The sequence below is a fragment of the Chlorocebus sabaeus genome, chromosome 10 (assembly GCF_047675955.1).
Source record: "Chlorocebus sabaeus isolate Y175 chromosome 10, mChlSab1.0.hap1, whole genome shotgun sequence".
Classification (NCBI taxonomy): Eukaryota; Metazoa; Chordata; class Mammalia; order Primates; family Cercopithecidae; genus Chlorocebus; species Chlorocebus sabaeus.
The window spans coordinates 52,157,315-52,180,914 of NC_132913.1; the positions used below are offsets into that span (position 1 = coordinate 52,157,315).

At 36.6% G+C, this 23,600-nt stretch overlaps 1 long non-coding RNA gene across 3 annotated transcripts in view; it reads left to right on the forward strand.

Moving 5' to 3' along the window:
* LOC103217209 (uncharacterized) overlaps positions 1 to 23,600 on the forward strand; it is a 104,211-nt gene that overhangs the window by 19,900 nt on the left and 60,711 nt on the right. For 2 of the 3 annotated variants that reach the window (XR_490920.3, XR_012094204.1), the window contains exon 2: positions 12,366 to 15,189. This is a non-coding gene — a long non-coding RNA (uncharacterized lncRNA). The remainder of the gene's footprint in view (positions 1 to 12,365; positions 15,190 to 23,600) is intronic. The other variant, XR_012094205.1, reaches the window with a different exon arrangement.

Consider the following 23,600-nt stretch of genomic DNA (forward strand, 5'->3'; position numbering starts at 1 on the left):
AATCAAGTTTACTTAATCAAGGTCAAACTATGAAAAAAACATTAGACTTTTAAAAATGTTAGCTTTAAAATACAGCAATATATCTTTTACCTGTATGAAGTGTAATAAAACATATTTATTTATTTGTTTTTTCATTTAAGACTTGGGTTTGTTTTTTATGAAAAGATTAGTTAATCTGGATTTCCACACTTCTTGTACTGTTTCTTGATTAGATAAGCTAACATTATGCTCACATAATTTATGAAAAAAAATAATTTGAGAAAAAATAGCAATCATGTAGACTGAATTACAATTCTGACAATCTTTTTAAAAATAAAACTAAGTATCTTCTGTAATGTATCAGTTTAAACAATTTTCAAGCCCCTTAGTTAACTTTGAGAGCTGGAATTAGCATGAAATCTAATTAGTTGGTGGATGTTATTGGATACTTAGATCATTTCTAAGTAATATAGAATACTGAAACAAAGGCCAATATTTTTTGTTCACTAAAGAGAAACTATTTTTGGTTCATGCTAACATGCATGTTACTTTCTGTTACTTTAAGAAAATACAAAAAGAATCCATGTATAAAGTCATGTTATATTTGACTATGATTTTTGATAATCTGCTAAATTGCTTGGGTCTGACGAAAATGTCTCAATTATCTATATCTCCATTTTCTCTGTGAAGTGGAAGTTGGTTACTTTGGTTATGGTTAAAATTCATATTGGTGATTGAAATGTTACTAAAAGCAACTGTGGCAGAGTGCTATGATTGTAAATCAAGATGATGGAATATGTTTTAGTTGATAAAAGGAGAGGGGAGAGTAGTATTATCCTAAGGTAAAATGTCTGGTTGTTCTAAAGTATGAAAGAAGAAAGTAAAAAATAAATGTGAATAGATACAGACAACTGCAGAAGATTTGTAGAAAGTGAATTTTAGTTGCTTTGGTTTATAATTCCCTGCAAATGATAAGTCCAGAAAGAAGAATTATAATGGGTTAAATTTTTGGCAAATTTGTTCAGGTTTGATGGTGCTATTCATAAGATAATTTTTAAAGTAGCTGCTTATGAATGAGCCTCTGTCAAATATTACATTTATGTAAAACTAGAATTTGGCTTACTCTCTCTTAAAATTGCAAGTAAGTCTTAGAGAATTCCATCTGCTCTTAGCAAGAGGTAGTAAAAAGTTATTCTGTGTAATCTGCTCACAGAACAGGGATTCTGTCTCACCTTAATAATTTTTAATAATTTGTGGTAGTGTGTTTTTTTTCATATCCTTGATTATTCACAAACAAAATAAAATTTCCTGACTTCTAATTTAAATATTTTATTGCCACTTTGATTAATAGGTAGCCAATCAAAACCATTCACTGTTCTCAGGCACCTATGAGTCTTTTGTAAGTGACCAAATATCTACTGATAACTCTTATGATTTTACCTACCTAAGGTCAGATCCTACAGTGTAAGAAGTATTATTTTCAATATATATTTTATATCTAAGCCATTTTTGGAAATTCCCAGGGCCATGGGCAATTCCAAACTTTTTTCCTTTTACTTCATAAAACAGGAAGATGTAAATAATTGAGTTATAGGTTATATTCTATATTTATTAAATAGCTGCACAGTATTGTAAAATCCGATGGGAATAGTTGGCATATCAAAGAGCATCTCTACCTTCCCTAAATACCATGAATGTAATTATGTTATACTTATGTTATTAATGAAAATATTTCATTGATTATACTCTTAACTATTGATACTTCAAGATATAGAATCTGGGTATAGAATGTGGATCTTAAGTGTCACCACTTAGACAACTGTCAGATAGTTCTAGGAGAATGAGTCAGGATTTTAGGTACTCTCCTTTTAGTCCTGCAGACAACCTCATGAAAGCAAACTGCTGACCTAATACCTAAGATTTAAAGCGTAGGAAAATCTAATTGTTGTTATTATGTCTAGTGTTCTTTTTTCTAATGGGTATATTAGAAACCCCTCCCACATTTTTGCTGAATCTCTCCTTAACTCTTGATGTAGTAGGCTATACTTTTGCAAATGAAAATGAAACAGTCTTTAAATGGTAACTTATTTTCCCTGAGCCTTCAGAATTGAGGAACAGAATACTTTCCTGAGTCTTTCTGATCTTCTGTTATGGCAATATAGTTAATTGCACAGGCTCAATAAAAATCTGTCCTTCTTTTTACCAGGACATAGACAAACTGATTGTGCAACCAAGACCATTCTTGGAAGTGACATATATGAGAATAAATCTTATTTCATCAGTTCTGACAAGACCACCATGAAGGAACAAAGGTTGCACTTCGTAGGTGAAACCTATGCCCATAGAACAGTCCCAGAAAAATGGTCGCTAATATGCATTTGAGATCTCATAGGCTATAAATACCATTACTTCTTAACAGGCCAGGAACTTCACTGTATTTTAGGGACCTTGAGCAGAAAACAATATCCTCAAATTTATAGATACTATAGGTAAAATCTGTTGAGATGAGTATCTTGGGTTTGGTTTCCTAGATTGGGACTAAAATAGCCAACAAGAGCAATTTTGAAAAACTTGGAATAATAAATCTATTAAAAATGTAATTTGAGGTTCTTTATGAAATTTTCACTGAAGTTAATTTTCTAGACTGGGTAGTTGTTCAACATCGTATGGCTCTGGATGTGCCAACCTTAGCAAGGAGGTTAATTAACACTTTGTACTACAATCATATGTCAAGATAAAATGAGACCAGTCTTCTTTTGTTTTCAAAAATAATCTCTGGGGATTTGTTGTTGTTTGTATAGTTGTGACCTTATGTCAACTGGAAAATATTTTATAACCACTGAAAAGAACAAGTTTTTGATATCTAGACTAGTGGTGGTGGTTGGTGGTATTTCTGCCCTTGGAACCAGGTTTAACATTCTGTTTCCCTCATTAGCGAGCTAAATAAATCTTTGACACGTGTTTATTCTACATTTGTTTCGGTCAATTTTTCAACTTTTTGAAAATGATACATTATCAAAAACATAATGAAATTCAGTTTAGGTTTCATACCTAACTTTTAATAACTTGATTGTAATTAATAATTTTAACTTTGGAATTATACTCCAACACAATGACTGTTTAACTTTGCTTTTTGAGCTATTAATTTTTACAATCTTAAAGGAAACACTTCACTGAAATTTGTTGATTACCTTGTTCTTGGTCTTAGAAATTTCTGTAATGTTAAATGAGATGAAAAGATTATATTTCTCTAAATCAACCGGTTAATTATTACTCTGTTTGAACATAAAAGCCACCAGATCTATTTCTTGATTATTTATTTCCTTACTTGCCTTGACCTTGCAAGAGTACTTTCCAATTAGTGAATTCATTGCTAGCACTAATATTTGATTTCACTTCTAGACATTATTACATTAAAGAAACCACAGAGAATATGTTTTTTGGGTATGATGTACTACAATTTAGGAACAACTGTAATCGGGTAAGTGAGAACTGGTACTAGAAGAAAGGGAGCAAATATCAATGATTAAGCATAAAATGCAGTGACTAGGAACAACAGGCAGAGAATAGTATTAGCAGTGAAAAGAAAATTTTTATAAATTATTTTAATGGGGCAAATTAACCATTTTTAGTAAATTGCACATGGAAAAAACAACAAAATATGTCTTTTTCTTACTTTACCTTTGGATGTCTCATAGAATGTCTTTAATTTTGGTGTATACATTGAAACCAGTTACAGTATTTCAAATGACTGGAATACCTAGACCAAATTTTGCCAAATGGTATTTTAATAATTCTTGCCTGTTTGTTGTGTAGAGAATTTTTGTAAGATGGATAGAGTAGTTGTTTTTGGTTAGTTAATAGGTCTTCATGACCATCTTCCCCAGTGAGTCTTATATTCCAACCTTTCATTTAAGTAATTGCTATGACATTAGCTTAGTTGCTTAGCCAGGAAACTCTATCAGTGACTGTCAAACAAAAACAACAACAGGATACAACTCCTTATTTTTATTTCAAAAATAGTAATTAGATTCACCAACAGCTGTACTAAATTCCTTCATTACATGACCAACGCAAAAACTGAGATCCTGTTATAGATTATATGGAACTAGTCTTTCCCAGACAAACACACAGTTAAAGAAAAAATTAACATTAAATTAAAGGAAGAAGTATTACATTTTCATTCAAAAGTATTACATTTATTAAGAGATGTCCTGATTCATTCTTTTTACCTAAAGTCACATAGCAATGTATTTGGTTAATGTTCCATTTGGAAATGCTTCAGGGTATCAGTTCTTACTTTGAGTATTGGTTGACTGAATGATTAATGTGGAGAAAAGTCTGTCCTAAATTTATTTGGAACTATGGAAGAAAAAAGTAGGCTATGTGTATATATTTTTTCCTATATCTATGTTTTCGTATTTAATATACATCTGATCATGTTGACAGCCAACATTTCAGTCACTATAAAAGCTTATTTTTTTCTGTCTATATATATTTTCTCAGACTAGTAGACTCTAGTAGAAATTGTTCTGTTCCTATATTAATCAATGTGAAGTAGCACATGAGGACTCCATCAGTTAGGTTGATCTGGAATGGATCATAGTACTTTAATCTATAACTGTTTATGCCAGACTTAAGCGGTAATGTTCATGCTATAGTTGCAGGGTAGAAAATTCACTCATTATACAGATGTGCAAAGAATGCGTGGATTTTTATTTATCTATAACTAATCCAATTTTGTTGATAATTCAGTCAGTGGGGGAGTGGAAGTGGCACCACTCACCATCACTCCTAGTGATTCACTAGCAAAATGTTTGCTTCCTGTTCCCGTGACATTATGTTCTGCTGGTCTAGCGATCTTAGTTCCAGAGGGAGGAATGCTGCCACCAGAAGACACAATTATGATTCCATTAAACTGGAAGTTAAGATTACCACTGGACACTTTTGGCTCCTTCTACCTTTAAGTCAACAGGCTGAGAAGGGAATTACAATGTTGGCAGGGGAGATTGACCCAGACTATCAAGATGAAATCAGTCTACTACTCTATAATGGAGGTAAGGAAGAGTCTGCCTGGAATATAGGAGATTCATTAGGGTGTCTCTTAGTTTTACCATGCCCTGTGATTAAGATCAATGGGAAACTACAACAGCCCAATACAGGCAGGACTACAGATGACCCAGACCCTTCAAGAAAGAAGATTTGTGTCACTCCACCAGGAAAAAAACAAACAACAACAACAACAACAAAAACATGACCTGCTACCTGCTAAGATGCTTGCTTAAGGCAAAGGGAATACAGAATGGGTAGTGGAAGAAGGTAGTCATCAATACCAGCTACGACCACATGACCAGCTGCACAAACGAGGACTGTAACTGTCATGAATATTTCCTCCTTCTTTTGTTAAAAGCATGTTTGTGCATGTATACACTTGTACTAGGAAAATATCTTCATTTTATTTCCTTTCTCTTTTATCATGGGACATAAGATTTACTGACTTCACATCAGCATTTGAGCATTGTTAACTTTATGTAATAGTATTTGTGTTGGGGATTGGTGCGTTTCCGGTTGCTCAAAGGATAGTTGTATTATGTTAGCCATAATTATGACCTTATTATTGTCTTTATTTGAAGATTATGTATGATCTCAGAAGATGTGTATGGGTTGACAACTGGTGGACTTGTGATGGTTAATACTGAGTGTAAACTTGATTGGCTTGAAGGGTGCAAAGTATTGATCCTGGGTGTGTCTGTGAGGGTGTTGCCAAAGGAGATTAACATTTGAGTCACTGGACTGGGAAAGACAGACCCACCCTTAATCTAGGTGACCACAATCTAATCAGCTGCCAGTGTGGCTAGAATATAAGCAGACATAAATGTGAAAAGGAGAGACCGGCCTAGCCTCTCAGCCTACATCTTTCTCCTGTGCTGGATGCTTCCTGCCTTCAAACATTGGACTCCAAATTCTTCAGTTTTGGAACTCAGACTGGCTCTCCTTGTTCCTCAGCCTGCATATGGCCAATTGAGGGACCTTGTGATCATGTGAGTTAATACTTAATAAAATCTCCTTTGTATATATATGTATACCACATCCCTTCACTGCCTCCCCATTGTTATCATAGATATTATATATTACATATATATAACATATATATGTATTCCATGAGTTCTGTCCCTCTACAGAGCAACATCCCTTCACTGCCTCCCCACTGTTATAATATATATTATACATATAATGCATATCTATATATGTATATATGTATTCCATGAGTTCTGTCCCTCTAGAGAACCCTGACTAATACAGGGGTTGATTGGGGTAAGGGTTAAAATTTCAATTTGCCAGTTCAAGGTATATCAATTTCTTAAGTTTAGACAGTTTCTTTTTAGTTAAGCAAACTCTATTGGGTAAACATTTAGTCAATTCCAAATTCAACTCATTATTAGGACTTTGTCCTGTTCCTGCCTCCCTTATAAGAGGGCAACTCGATGGAAAGCATAAGATTCTCATTGGAGGAATGAGTGCCTCATGATGGTCTTTGTGCACATCCAGCTCATGGATTTGCAACTGTTGATGTCTATTAACTTGTGCTCATGCTAGTTCAGTTCTTGAGTGTTTTGCTGGTGTGTATGAATGAAATCTATGGCTAGGAAATTGTGGTATGTTCATCTTAAGTCAGAACCTAATTGTTTTTCCATAACTACCTCCTATCTTACTTAATCCTAGTTTGCACTACAGATCCTGCATTTGTTCTGGTGTGTCTCCCCCTTCCTCTTAAGTTTGGGCCCTTTCGGAAATCTTTAGCTATAGGAGGACTTTGACCTCATCTTGCAACCATGTTGGGTAAGCACCCAGCTAATTTTTGAAATACTAGCAGTGCCTGCTTGTTATAGACAAGAATTTTTGGGTCCCTTTTTTGCTATGTGCAGGCTTTGTGGAGTCACAAATCCTGCTGGAGGAGGAACCACATCCCTTCATTGCCTCCACATCTCTTCACTGCCTCCCCACTGTGTTTAACCACATCCCTTCACTGAATTCCCACTGTTATAATCCTCCTTTCTCTCCCTGTATCAGTATGAAGTTTATTTCATGGTAACATACTCCCAAGATACCAAGTGGAACATGGGACAAAAATTTGCCATTTTTGGCTCCTTCCTCAACCTAATATTCCATCCTCCCATGATTTTAACCCTGATGAGTATAGGCAGAATATAAGATATATCTGAAAGGCTGTTTTCTCTGCCTCTCTTTTTACTTCCCAATATCACTTCTCCTGAAAGGGAAAGACTTTCTGCTCCTTATTCCTCTTTGAAATAACTTGCTGATGTGAGATCATGGGTTTCCTTTTCTCTGTGGTCTGTAATGAAACCCTGCCATTCAATTTGTTTGGCATTGTTCTTAATATATTAATCAGAAATAAACTTAGAAAATGTTTTGTTTCAAAACATTCTGATACAGAAGCTTATTGACTATCTATGAACTCAAAAATTACACTCTGTTGTCAAAAGCTGAATGTTTTACTTTTTCAGATCTTTGTTGTAATTGTCATAACTACCCCAAAGGCATATGGATGCCTCTGAAACCATTTGTTTATTTTTTCACTCAGCAAAATCTTACTGAGCAGATTTTATGTGCTTGGCACAGTTTCAGGTGCCTGTATGCTAGTGGCAGAGGCAAGCAATAGGCAATAGGGTTAAGGAAAATATTAGAAAGTGATAAATGCCAAGTTGAAGAATAAAGGAGGGAAGGGCAATTGGAAGTGTTGTGGGGAGTTGTGCTATTCTCGATGGGATAAAGACCTCACTGAGAACATGACTTTTGAGAAAAATCTTAAGAAATGAAAGGAGTTAATCATCCTGTATCTGGAGGCAGACCATTTTAGGCAGAGAAAAATCACAAGTTCAAAGGCTTAAAGGTAGGAATTGTGTCTGCTTGGAACAAAAAAGGCGCAGGAGATGAGTTCAGACAGGTAACCAGGAAGGCTTCTCACAAAGTGTCCCAGGGGATAGATAGAACACCTAGTCAACCAGAGGGGTGGCCGGCTTATTGCGTCCATTGATTGTTTCTGTCATGGTTTTTCTTTCACTCTCCCGTCCCTAACTCCTGTTTACTGAGATCAGACTTCTAAATTAACCACTTTCACTTAATTCAGCCTTTGTCTAGACTCTGCTTCATGGAGAATCCAGGCGAAAGGTTTTCTTTGTTTTTGTTTTTGTTTTTTTTCTCTATCTTCTGCCATTTCAGTGGCACAGAGGTACCTGATCAATCCTTAGCATTAAGATTTTCTGGTTAATGACAGACACTCAATAAATATGTGTTGAATTTAATTGAAAGTAATTTGGTTCTCCAATTCTGAGTTCAGGACTAGCAATTTGGAACTGCAGTGTCGAAGCACAACTATGAAAATCACATATTACCTCATAGGTCATTGAACTAGACTATAAGAAGTCCAAAATATATGACATATAGAGTAGGGTTAAGGACCTCTGTTCAGGAGGAAGACTGCTTGGGTTGTGTGTCACTTGCTAGCTGTGTAAATTGGAAGGTTCCTTAACCTCTCTGTGCTGTAATTTTCTCATGTCTAAAATGGGAATAATAATAACTCATAAATCAAATTGTTGTCATGAGTACTAAATGAGTGAACATATAGGATGTATATGGCATGTAGTAAGTACAATATACATGTTTGCTGTAATAATAATCATTACTGATTTCTACCATAGCATCATGGAGACCCAGAATCAAATTAAAATAAGTGAATATTGACAGATTTCAAATAAATCTAATTAAAGTCTTCCTACCATTTTCTTATATTTACATTGTTTGTAGTTACAAGTAGTATTTACCTTAATAAATGGTTATACAGTATATAAATGAAATTCCACAACCTATTCCATTGCCACAGTCCAGCCCAAGTTCTATTTTATTCAAACATAAGTTAATTTGCTAATGTCAGCCTAATTTATAAATTCATTGACCCATTCATGATAAATGTTAAAATTGCATGATAAGCTAGCTTATCCTTGAGTTTCAATGTAAGATGGTAATAGCAATTTATTTTGCTACTAAGCTTCTGGACAAAATATCAAAAAGTCTCATAATCCTGAAATTTCATCATTTGTGAAGCTGGGGTTGCCATGCCTATCCCACCATGTTCAGGGAGAATTAAATGTTATAATGTTCATGAAGGGGCCTAGCACAGGCTCTGGCATGTGGCAAAGATCAATAGCACTAATTGAAATAGACGCTAATTGGAATAGCACTAATTGGAATCCCATCCATATCCCACGCTTCTCTGATCTTGGTGCTGTGATTTTTTTAAGAAAAAACCAGGCCAGGCACGGTGGCTCAAGCCTGTAATCCCAGCACTTTAGGAGGCAGAGGTGGGTAGATCACGAGGTCAGGAGTTCAAGATCACCCTGGCCAAGATGGTGAAACCCCATTTCTACTGAAAAAGCAAAAATTAGCCAGGCGCAGTGGCAGGTGCCTTTAATCCCAGCTACTGGGGAGGCTGAGGCAGGATAATCACTTGAACCCGGGTGGCAGAGGTTGCAGTGAGCTGAGATCGCGCCACTGCACTCCCACCTGGGCCACAGAGTGAGACTCTGTCTCAAAAGAAAAAAAGAAAAACCCAAATACAAAGTTTTAGCCTTAAAAATATCTCATTAGAGTTTGGCAAATGGAACTCATGTTCGAAAATAAATGTTCCAGATACGGGTGTTAGACATTGAAAGCTTTTTCTTTTTCTTTTTTCTTTTTGAGATAGTAGCCTCAACCTTAAGCAAATATCCTGCCTTATCCTCCCAAGTAGCTGGCACTATAGGCACACCCCACCACGTCTGGCTTAATTATTTCATTTCATTTTGTAGAGACAGGGATCTTGCTATGTTGCCCAGGCTGGTCTTGAACTCCTGGGCACAAACGATCCTCCTGCCTCAACCTCTCAAAGCACTGGGGTTATAGGCATGAGCCTCCATGCTAAGCTGAAGGCTTTTCATCAGCCATAAAAACACTAGTTGGCCGGGCACCGTGGCTCATACCTGTAATCCCAGCACTTCGGGAGGCCGAGGTGGGTGGATCACTTGGGGTCAGCAGTTCGAGACTAGCCTGACCAATATGGTGAAACCCCGTCTCTTCTAAAAATACAAAAATTATCCCGGCATGGTGGCAGGCGTCTGTAGTCCCAGCTACTCAAGAGACTGAGGTGGGAGAATCGCTCAAATCCGGGAGGCAGAAGTTGCAGTGAGCCGCGATTGTGCCACTGCACTCCAGCCTGGGTGATAGAGAGAAACTCTGTCACACACACACAAAAAAAAAAAAAAAAAGAAAAAAAGAAAAAAAAGAAAACCCTAGTTACAGAGTTATTTCAGCTGCATTTCAATTTGTAATTTAATTTAGTAGGTCATAATGGGAACTATTAAAAGCAACCTAATCCAAGTTCTTTGAATTCTTTTAAGTTGGCATTAGGTTCTGAGCAAATTAAGCAAGCTGCTTGGAAGACACGCTATCTTGATTCAGACACTAACCTGTGTTTTGCGAACTTTAACATTATAATACATGCTGAGTGTGCCTTCTAAGTTAATAAAAATAAGGTAATAAATGGAACACTAGACTTAGTGTAAAAAAAATTAATTTCTAACTGCATGACCTTGACTTAACCCTTACTTTTAAAGTCTATGAAATATTTGGTTATGGGAATGTGGTTATAGACTATGGATATACTATAACAGATACATACTATTTCCTTCAATGGTACTTACGCCAGTGAACTCTACAAGGAAAGTCCTATATACATTATATACATTTAAGACATTATTACTTCAGCTGTTGGAAATCTCAGAGTGAGACTTAAGGACTTAGCAGAGTACTTCCATGAAGCTGAAGGACGAAAGAGAACTGGTTAGTGTTATTTCACATAGCTGCCAATGTGAGGATGCACCACTAAGAGGCCTTCACTATTATAAGGCTATTTGTGAATATCCTTATATCCCCAACTTAGCACTTTTACTGCTTCTAAGGTGTCATACGTTCATGGGATCTTGCAACCTCACAGGTAATAAAATTCCGAAAGAAGAGAAAAACATGATGTTCATTCATTCAGTCCTCTAATATGAATTTATTTATAGCCACTTTGACTTCTGACACTATTTAGTCCTAATCACATATTATATGTGAGATAATTTAGCATAATAAAATTGTGTCTTTTACATCCATGCTAATTGAGTGCCTTAGGCAGAACAAGTACAAAATTAATTGCTATAATAAATCCTTGTGACTTCATTTAGTGGAGAAATGATTATGTGTAAGTTCAACCAAAGTACTGAAAGAAAACATAACATTTTAAAAAGAGGTTTCTGAGGCTTAAAATGAGTGGACATTTTGCTGAAATATTTTACTTGAAATAATACTAATTAATTACTGAAAAAAATGTATTTGTATAAAAGCTTTCCCTAATGGCATTTTAAGAATAATTATTTGAAAATAAGATTCTAGGCCGGGCGCGGTGGCTCAAGCCTGTAATCTCAGCACTTTGGGAGGCCGAGATGGGCGGATCGGCGAGGTCAGGAGATCGAGACCATCCTGGCTAACACGGTGAAACCCCGTCTCTACTAAAAAAAAAATACAAAAAACTAGCCGGGCGAGGTGGCGGGCGCCCGTAGCCCCAGCTACTCGGGAGGCTGAGGCAGGAAAATGGCGTAAACCCGGGAGGCGGAGCTTGCAGTGAGCTGAGATCGGGCCACACTGCACTCCAGCCTGGGCGGCAGAGCGAGACTCCGTTTCAAAAAAAAAAAAAAAGAAAAGAAGATTCTAGGCCAGATGCAGTGGCTCACGCCTGTAATCCCAGCACTTTGAGAAGCCGAGGAGGGTGGATCATGAGGTCAGGAGTTCGAGACCAGCCTGGCCAACATAGTTAAACTCCGTCTCTACTAAAAATACAAAAAATTAGCCGGACGTGGTGGCAGGCACCTGTAATCCCAGCTACTCGGGAGGCTGAGGCAGGAGAATCACTTGAACCTGAGAGGCGGAGGTTGTAGCGAGCCGAGATCACGCCACTGCACACCAGCCTGGGAGACAGTGCGAGACTCCGTCTCAAAAAACGAAAAACAAAAAACAACAAAAGGAAAATTCTAAAATTTAATTGTTCCTCTTTGTCACCCTGAGAATGCATTAGATAATTTGGTGCCAAAATCCAAATGACCAAAAATCCCAGAAATGCAGATGAAAGCACTCTATTAATTCTAGACTTTTGGGATTATCATTTTTCAAAGGTGTTTCCTGCCCAGTTTTAAATGTCTGGTGCTGAAAATGATAAGCAAACAACTTTGTCAATAGACTGTTTATGTTCCTTACTCTGTGCTCAAAGTGACAAGGTACCTTGATTCTAGCAGTGATTCTCCATCCTGCTTTAGTATTGGGTTTCCACCGTGACTGTTAACTGCTGAAACTGAGCCCAGAGCCCTTGGTCACACGATCCGAGCATTGCAAGGGGCACCAAGAGGTAAGTTAACTCATCCGTCTGCCTCTAGGAAGGGTGAACTGTGCCCAAATATTTCCGGATGGATAATTTTGTATCTTAATCAGAGCAGAAAAACTAAGGAGTGGGAATTTCCTTCAGAAACATTTTTGCATATTTTCTGACTATTTCTATGCTAATGTAATTGCAAGAGCAAATAAATGTCCTGAAGTGTACATTGGCAGTGCCTCCCACACAGTCAAATTAGTACATACCCTGGATTAGTCATCTAGGTTTTACAGATTCGTTAATTTACCTGAGAAAATTCCTTTTATGAGTTAAACAACCCCATAGAATGTAACCATTTTTATTTTATGTTAATCATCATTTCCATTCCCAGTATTTTTCCATCTCTTCCCTCTTGTCAACTTCCCTCTCCATTCTTTCCTTGCACATTTTTTATGAGGTCTTCTTTCTCCTTTGCCTGTTGTCCGCACTCCACCCTGAGAAATGCTGCCATTAAACTCAAAGTTTAGGTCACTACATTGGCAGCATTTTTTCCTGACTTCCTGTATTCTATTGGATGCTGAATTTTGTAATTAATGCTTCAAAAATGACTCCTGAATCATCTCTCTTTTCAGTTCTGTTGCTACTATCATACTTCAGCCTTTTATTATGTTTTGCTTGGATATAAATTAGCTCCCTCTCTTCTTCTGTCCTTGCTTTGGTTTCTCTCTAGCTCCCAAACATCCTATATGCCGCTGCCAGAGTGGCCTCTGAATAAAGCACAGCTCTCACCTGACCCTACATTCAAACCTTCACTGGTTCCACACTTTCTGCAGGATGGCATCCAAACCCCTTGACATGGCTCTCTCTTTCCCCACTGCCAACACACACCTTATCCCCCAATTCCAACCTACCTTTCTAGCTTTACCACTTTTTTTTTTATTATGGATGGCAGTCTTGCTAAACTGTGCAAAATTTCCTCAACACACACTAAATTTCCTATTAATTTCTCTTAATGTAATATTTACCTATTGAAATTCAACTCCTTCAATTCCTAGTCCAGTAACCAACCAATTATAACAATAGCTATATTTAATTGTGCATTCCTAACACGTCAAGACCATACTGAACATCCTATATATATAATCTCTAATCCTCACCCCAATACCTACTAGGAAGTCGTTATTGTCACCATTTCACACATGAGGAAACTGACATTGATAGTACTGAGAGTTGCTGCACTGTCTTCAGTCCAGAAATTCTTCTTGGGTGAAAAGACTCTACTCCAGGAGTGGAGTAGAAACTTGAGTGAGTGTTAAGGACCAGATTTATGCTAAGTAAAGAAATATGAAGAAGAAAGATGAGGTGGAAAAGGAAGAGAATGGGATGAAAGAGGAGAAGAGGAGAAAGAGAAGGAAAGGAGAGATTAAAAAGATAAAAGACCCTTCCAGTGGAGAATATTATTTGGTATACAGTTGACCCTTGAGCAATGCAGGGATTAAGAGTGCTGACCCACTGTGTAGTCAAAAATCAATGTGTAACTTTTAATTCTTATAGAACCTAACTACTAATAGCTTACTATTGATCAGAAGCCCTACTGATAACAATCAATTAACACATATTTTGTATGTTATATGCATTATATACTCTGTTCTTGGAATAAAATAAGCTAGAGAAAGGATAATGCTCTTGAGAAAATAAGGAAAATAAAATATATTTACTGTTCATTAAGGTGAAGTAGATCATCAAGAAGTTCTTCATCCTCATTATCTTCACACTGAGGAGCCACAGGAGGAGGAAGAACAGGAGGGCTTGGTCTTGCTATCTAAGAAGTATGGAGGCAGAAAAAAATCTATGTATAAGTGAACCCATGCGGTTCAAACTCGTGTTGTTCAAGGGTTGACTATAATTGATTTTTGACAAAATTTAATTAAAGTCATGAGAGTGACATCTTAGTATCCTCATACACAGTGTGTAACGTCCTCATACACAATGTGCAAACTGCTCTGTGCTCATGGATAAGAGAGCTCAAGAGATATGTCTTGTTTAGGAATTAAGATGGAAACCATTCAAATAATTTTTTTTTTCAGATACATGAGTAATATAATGAAAGTAGATTCTTTTACACATTTCTAACACTCTATACCATATGCCTGTATATATTTTCTCAACTTTGTGTTTGTCAATTTGCTTATAGTTTTGTAATACTTTTTGATGTTTTATTATTTTATTTTTATTTTTTTGAAATGGAGTCTCGTTCTGTCACCCAGGCTGGAATGCAATGGCACAATCTCGGCTCACTGCAACCTCTGTCCCCGGGTTCAGACGATTCTCCTGCCTCAGTCTCCCAAGTAGCTGGGATAACAGGCATCCACCATCATGCCTAGCTAATTTTTGTATTTTTGTAAAAACAGGGTTTCATCATGTTGGCCAGGCTGGTCTTGAACTCCTGACCTCAGGTGATCCACCCACCTTGGCCTTCCAAAGTGCTGGGATTACAGACATGAGCCACAGCACCTGATCTTATTATTAACTTCCAACTGAGATAGACTTTTATAATATATTCTGATGTTGAACAAACTACAGTAGACATTTTAAAAATACATTGTTAATTAAAATTTTTTTTTTTTAATGAAACTCTCCAAATCTGCTCCACGGGAGTGAGGCTGATGCAACTAGAAGCTACAGAAATATTTGGCCTTGGATTTCACTCGTTAAGAGAGAGCTGCCAACTCGTCCTTACCAACAGGGCGGTGAGTTTGCTTCACTTTTCTTTGGCTGTCAGTACAGAAGTCAAGGCTGTCTGCAGTCTTTGTACAACTCAGCATAGTTCTTTCCTTTGAGGACAAGGCTGTCATCTGATTCTTTCCTGGAATCTGGAGGTGATACAATAGATACGGACTAACAAGAAAGCAAGTAATGAAAAGAAATCGAGAAATGCATTTTAATGATCATTTTTAGAGGCGAATTCATAGTTATTGTTAGTTGGCATATAGACCTTTTTGGTTGGCTAAATGATAGATGTGATAAACTCTAATTTTTTTCTAATTCCAGAATGTTTTATATCTTTTGAGATAAACATTATTTCAAACTGGATGATCCTGTAACGTTTGGTTTATATTTTTTGAGGCCTTTTCAATTACCATGAAGAGTATAATTAATTTTGCAAGATTTAATTAGTCACATGAGCAGCATCCTGGTTTTGTCATAGGCAGAGGACAATCAGTGCTCTGTACTCCTGGATAAGAAGAAATAGCTCAAAAGATGTGTCTTTGGGGAGAAATTATTCAGGAATTAGAGTGGAATAATGGAGTTGGATGCCTCAGTGTATTTCAGAGGAGTACATCCATTCTGCCTCTGGGGTTCATCTTCTCTCTTTTGCTCTCTGCCTCTGTCTTTTCTTGTTCCATGCTAGCAGAAAGCTCCCAGATTACAAAGCTGGTGTCTTCCTCTTTAGTAACTGTCCCTGCCATTGTTAATAGGAGAGGGGTCAAATGAGTCTTGATTAATAAATCCCCATTGCCTTCTTCCCACCTCTCTCAAGTTCTGTGATCTTGATCCGGTGTTAAATTGGTGTCCCTGTGATCTTAAATGGCTCATTTAATAGGGTGAAATTTAGTTAGTGTAAATGTAAATATTGCATCTTCCCCCCACGTCCCAACACTACTGTGATGTGCACAAGAACAATATAGGAGAGTTATATTAATAGTAATTAAAGTCTTATTTTTCAAACTTCCTTATTTTTTAAAAAATATAAGCAGCTATTATCTTCACAACAAAACTTTAAACATTATTTAAAATTATTTTGAAAATTTATGGTAGATAAAGTACTCAAAACAGATTTCCTGCTTCTAGCTGTTTATGTAATGTTGTAAATGGTGGGCCCTGATCTTTGCCAATGTGTTTCACTTGGTCAACTCTACAAATATTATCAGCAGTACAAATATAACTCTCCAAATAGCATTTAGTGTCTAACCAGGAAAATAGAAATCACCCTTAGCCTTTCAAACAGGAGAAATTAAATATGGAGAATTGATCACTCAGATGATGAAAAACAGAGAAGTGAAACTGGGAACAACCCAGACATACATTAGGAACTCAGAAATTCTATGTGGGTGAAGCAGCCCAGAGGTTATCCTTCAGGGAGCTCTAATTTCTCTTGGAATGGAAGGATATCAGATGAATGTGTGGTTACCAGAAACCACAAACTGGACTCAGGTGAGAACTAGAACCATGATGGGGGCGGTCCAGTGATTGCTGAGGACAAGAGGTTGCGGGGAGGCGTGCTGCCTAGCAGGAGTGGAAACATGAAGAGGAGACATGGGCACCATCAGAGATTCCTTGGAGATTCCAAAGAGAGAGAGGAAGGAATACCCTAACTTCTCCCTGAAAGGAAACGAAAGCTGTTGGTATAACAAATTCTTGTCTGTGTCCTTTAAAGACCCTTTCTGTATTATGACTGTGTGGGCAGAAATCAGTGAAATGGAGTTATGTTGAATAGAGGCATTCATGGTGCTGTAAGACCAGTGTAAGCAGAAGGAATGGCTCATCATATACGATATTTACCAATGGGGTAGAACAAGGATGTCTTCTTATTAGCCTTCTTTTTACATTATACCTTAATAATTTAATGTAAATCATGACAGACTGATTTGTGCCATCTTATCTGAAACTTTGTAACATAGGGAATGGAAAGTTAATAATAATAGCTGGTATTTTTTCATAAATTTTATGTGTAAAACTCTTTTCTAATAGCTTTCCATGTATTAATGATTTTAATTCTCAAAACAACCTCATGCTTTTCTATCTGCCCATTCTATGGAAGAGGAAGTTGAGGCACAGAGAGTTTAGCTAATAGGCATACAGATGACATAGTTGTATCTGGGGGTACTAGAAGTAGCCTTAGTAACCAGCTCTGCTATGTCATTTTAGCCACAAAGAAGGTCTTCCTATAACTCTTCTAACATGAAACATTGTTTCTTCTAGGCATAATCTATATGCCAGCACTCTAAACCAAGCCACCATCTTGTTTTCCCTATACCAACGGCCTCTGGACTCATCCCCTCACTCTCATTCTCATCCTCTTCAGCCAATGTTCCTCAGAGCAGCTAGAATAAATTTTTGAAACCACAGCTTTTTCTCAGAGTCCCCTGATGCTTTCCCAGTTTTAGTTAGTAAAGTATATTTTACTTAAAAGTACTGTACAGTGAGTTTTTACTGGACAGGTGTAGCCAGGTATGTTTGGAGTGCTGTTGATATCCTGATGAGTCTGGGCAATCATTTATTTACCAGTCCATCTCCTATTGGAGGGACATTGTCTTTACCTCTCTTATACTTAGGCCTTGGGCAATATCTATAAATGAGTCAGAAAAATCATCCTGAAATTATAGTACACCTTTTGTTTATGAGAAGAGCACTGGCCCTTTGGCAGCAGAGAGCTCCAGGCTTATGTTAGACTCAGTTCACCACTGGAGACCCCCTGAGGGTTTGTAAGTCTGCTGGCAGAGTAACTGCTGTTTTGTAATGTCTGTCAATGGTCCTATTTGTTTTGGCCTTTTGTGGAAAAGTTTGCTGGGCAGCCAGAACAACAAAGGGCAGTACTAGGACTAGAGTTGGAAGAGTCAGCCGGGGTGAATCTCTAAGTGATAGGATATAGGGCAAAGGAAACTGGCCATTGACACAGATGAGCTAAATTTCACAACTTACCTGCTTATATTTGAACAAACAGCAAAAGCTAGAAAGCCTCAACATGCTGGGAGAAAGTTTTGGTGCCTTGGGTGATTTACGTGTTATCCCTGTGGCAATGAATCATGCTAGAATTTCAACCAAACTGCTACTCTTAACTAGCGAGAATATCTTAGATGTTTTGTATGTGTGATTAAGAAATAATGGACAGTGAAAAGCCTGGCACTGTCTCTGGCCCATCTAGCTGCATTCATTCATATTTCTAAGAAATACAAAACAAAGATTAATTGATATAAAAATATTAGGAATATTTATCAACTGCTAAATAAGCATATTAAAATATCTTAGGAAAAAACTTTATATTTTTCTCATAGACTATGTATACCAGTCAAAATTACTAAAATAACCCAAGAAAAAGTGTTTGATTTGTAATTCCTTCATGAAAGTGGCAAAGATGAGCTATGCATGAGGACCACAATTAAAAGTTTTCGTATTTTAATACAAATGATTTGTCATAATTTTGCCCAAGACTTCATTGAATACAAAGTATATTGAGTCCTATGGGTTCTGTAAAAGAACTTTGGAATCTCTTTTATTGATTCAGATTTTATGCAGCCAAAATAATTACTGAAGACATTTCAGCCTGTCTTTTTTTCAATTCAAAGGTCATTCACACTGACTTCTTGCTTTGGCTTCATGTAAAACACCATTAATTAAATGTGCTATAAAATGTTTACTATCCCTTCAAATATCTCAGTAATGTCCATGTGTATTAGACTATGTACTTTTTGTCTGAGGCAAGTAAAAATACCTCTTAGGTGAAGAAAAACCTCATGTGTTTTATTGCACCTTGCATTTTAAGACGTTACAATCTAGTACCTCATAAATATTTGTCCTTTTTAAATCATTGCCTGGAAAATAAGTTTGTCTAACTTTTTCCATAAAGTTAAAGTTGCAGAGGTCAAATTTTGTAGATGCTACAAAATCTTTCTTCAATGAATAATCACAAGCTCATGCAACTCAAAAGATCTTTAAGGAATGTCACAGTTGAACCTGAATCCACAGGGGTCCACTGCACACTGACAGTTATTTTATTGTTCAGACCCCCTGAGACAGACTATCTAGAGTCTTGCCATGGTAACCCGTCTAATGTTAAATCATCCTTTTTTTTTTTTTTTTCTATAAAGCTTATATGATGTCTAATTTATGTCACTGAAAATTATGACTCTTTCTATGGTTTTGCTACTACAATACAGAACAGCTGATCAAAAAATATGCTCTGACAATGATTACAAAATGAAGAGTGAACAGAAGCTAAGGTTTGGTGACATTTTGCTATTTTAGATGTTTCAGTTTTTTTGAATATCGATATTGAGATGTCACATATTTATTTGAAAAAAATTAAAAGAAGGATAATGGGGAACATTCTTCTGACAAATGACTGAAATTCCTGCCTCAACACTAAGCTTATTTTTATTTTTCAACACAGGGTCTCACCCTGATGCCTAGGCTGGAGTGGTGTGGTGCAATCATAGCTCACCACAGCCTTGAACGCTTGAGTTCAAGCTACCCTTCTGCCTCAGTCTCCCAAGTAGCTGAGACTGCAGCACATGCCACTATGCCTGGCTAACAACCTCATTTTATATCTAGTGTTGATCTGAGAACATCACTCTTTTCTCAGTAGAAGTCCTCTATTTCTTAAATTAGCTAAAATTCTCCATGTTCTTTCCAACGGGTTAAGAGTAGCTCACATTTGAAGCATGAGATGTCTGAAAATAAAATCAAAAGTACTCAACAGTGTGTAAAGCAGCTTCTAGACTAAAGGCTTTCATTGGAACTGTGCTATATATTGTAAGCAGTGACCAAACATGTAAAATGATAACCAGATTATGACAATAAATGTAAATCTCCAACAGATCACTGATGTACTGATGTTTGTATTTAAGGATGGCTAATATTAAACTTTTATATCTTCTGTTTAATGTTCAGTCTGCTTATGTAAGTAGATACTTCTTTTTGCTTAGATTTTTTTTACATGTAAATATGAATTTTGAAATTCTACATGTAATATGAGCACCAAAAAACTCTGCCTCATATCCTAGTGATGCTTATTGAATATTTTGCTTAATCAGCTAATGAACACAAAGCTAAATAAAAGTTGTTTTTCTTCTATAATTTTCTATCATAAAAATCATTTATTCAGCAAATATGAATTATGCTTCAGTATTAGGCAATCTACTAGGTGGAAGATACATAGCATGTAATTTTTAAATATAAACATCCAGAATCCAGAACTTTTTTTAATGAGCTAGTGTAGGAGATACCTTGAATATCTATACAAATTATGTGAGCTTACTTATTTTAGAAAGTTTTGGTTTTTTAAACATTTCTATTTCACTTGATTATATTATCTATATTGTATTTACAATTTGTCATTATGAAAATAGTATATTTTTATGAAAATCTCAAAAATAGAAAAATAGAAAACCGGCCTCACCATATAATCTTTTGGTATATTTCCTTCCAGATTTTTATACATAGTATAAAATGTTTACAATATGCTATGTTTATAATTCTGAAAAATTATAAAAATAAAGGCAAATTTACTCACCAAAAAATGTTCATTAATATTATTTTCATGTACTTGAAAACATGTTTGTAACATGAAAAAACTTTAATTATAGGTTAAGAGACTGTATTCAGGCTACTAATTATATGGAAAAGTTAAATCCTTCCCTTTTCTTGAAATTTATGCTAAAAAACATACGTCAACTTTGATTCTTTAAAAATGTGAAAATGGAATGCAAGTTTTTTTAAAAAAGCTATCATCAAAGAAAATACAATATAAAAAATTACAGTGGGATAATTTTATCTCTATATATTTTTTTTGTCTAGAATGGAGGTACAAACTTTCTCTCCTAAAGTTCGCCAAATCTAGAATGATCAGTTTTGCAGAATCCAGGCATTGACTGTAATTACATGTTGGTATTTTGACGGCATGGACTCTTAGGTTGAGTTACTGACTCTGAGATAAGCTGACTCTGAGATAAGAATTCATGTGTTAATATTTGTGATTTATTCAGGATGTACTCTTAGGTGAAGAAGTAGGACTGAGAAGGCAAAAGAAGACAAATGGGAGACATTTCAGGTAGATTCTCAGCCTCACAGTGATTCCACAGGGAATACATATTACGTCTCAGATTTGTCCCTCTTTGAGGCAAAGACTGGGCTGTTAAACTCCCACACAAGTCAGTACTTGGCTATGAGTTTCCTCAGGAATGTAGTGTCTCAGGCACTTCTGCTTCTCTGTAAAGAGTACAAGTGCAGAAGGTCAGCACTCAGAAGGCAGCTCAAGGCCAGTCCTCTGAAGAGGGGACCCCAGGAGATCAGGGTGGGTACCAAGAATATGCACACACAACTGTCACAAATCTGCATTTAAGTTTAGAAAGATGATTCTCCATGTTTTACTGAGCCGAAAGGTCTATGGTAAGGTTTCAACATTGAGGCCAAGTTTATAGGTCTAATGGCGCACTGAGAGGTTGGGCATTTTCAAAGAAACTGTGATTCCAATTTGGAATGTGACCTGCTGGTGGGGAATCCTCAGGTGTATGTGATCAGAAGTATAAAGAAGAGGAGACTACAAGTTCTGCAAAATTTTGAAGTACAAGGAAGGAAAGGGAAAAAATAAGAGAAACCCAAAACACATTTATCATGGGAGGATGCTTAGCTCAGGTAAACTGTGTTGTTGCCCAGGCTCCAGAGGAAGGTTGATCAGAAAACTCTCAGCTCACATTTGGAACTACTAAAACAATTTCCATTTGAGTGCAGTGAACTTGACTTGGGCTCCAGGCTGGAAAGGAACCTGGCTCTCTAAGGGCCTAGGAAATCTGTGGAAGTGAAACTCAGAGGAGGCCTGGGATGATGGTAGGCTGAGCAAGAAAGAACATTGACCTCTGGGTCAAGGCCAAAGGAGAGGCCAGCTGCCTCCAAGGGAAATAAAAGTGAAGCCATCCAAGAACAGATGGTTTAAGACTTTAAACCTGTGCCAAGTTTATTGAAGAATGTGAGACTGTGTACTTGCAAATTACCTCAACACTATATAATTTGTATGCTGAAATCTTCTCTCCCTGTGAGAGATTCAGAGCCTTAGAATCTTTCCACTTATGATTCCGTGATCCTAAATGAGTCGTGGATGTTAGTGCATCCCGAGGATACTGTGTTGCGAACAGTGCCAGGACTGGGTGCTGCTGAGATGAAAAGTGAAAAGAGAAAAAGATAGCGATTCTCCCTGTGTGATGTTGGAGGGAGCTCTCTTGCCATTGTGATTACACAGAAACTTGTCCACAGTAAGTATCAGAAGGAACCCATGAAGGAGAGACTTGGATTCACTCCTTGCACTTGGGTGCCCCATTTGGACATTGTATGTCTTTTAGTCATATTTTTATGCTGGCAAACTATTTTTTTTTTTAGTTCACAGAAGGTAATAATTATAAGTCTTCAACAGAGTTACGTGATAAGCTTTCTTTTTCTAAATTCTAGAATACTCTATTTTTAATATTAAAAAATAAACAACAGAAAGCAAATAAAGGAAAACCCTCAATGATGGTATTTTTACTTCCATTTCATCTTTTTAAGATAAATGTTTTAGAGCAGTTTTGGGGTCATGGCAAACTTAGGAGAAAGGTACACAGTTTTCTCACATACTTCATGACCCCACATATGTGTGGTCTTCCCAACTTTCAACGTTACCAGTCAGAGTGGTACATTTGTTATAATTAATAAACTCACACCGTCACATCATAACTACTCACAGATCATAGTTTATATTAGGGTTCACACTTACTTTTGTACAGTCTATGGGTTTCAACAAGTGTAAAAAAAAAATTCATCATTATGCTATCATACAGAGTAGTTTCACTGCCTCAAGAGTCCTCTGAGCTCCACCTACTCCTCACTCCCTTCCCAATAACCCTTGGCAACCACTGCTCTTTTTATTATGTCCATAATTTTGCCTTTTCCAGATGGCATATTCTTGAAATCATAGAGTATATAAGCTTTTTAGGTTGTCTTCTTTCACTTAATAATTTGCAATTACGTTTCCTCCATGTCTTTTCATGGCCTGATAGCTCATTTCTTTTTAGCCTTGAATAATATTCCATTGTCTGGATGAACCACAGTTTATTAATCCATGCACCTGTAATGGACATCTTGGTTGCTTCCAAGCTTTGGCAGTCATGAATAAAGCTACCACAAACACCTGTGTGCAGGTTTCTGTATGGACATAGTTTTCAATTCCTTTGGGTAAATATATTATTAAGGATCACAATTGCTGAGTCATATGGTAAGAGTATATTTATTTTTATAAGAAACCACCACACTATTTTCCAAAATGGCTGTACAATTTTGCATTCCCACCAGCAATTAATGAGCGTTTCTATTGCTCCACATCCTCACCAGCAATTGGTGTTATCAGTGTTCC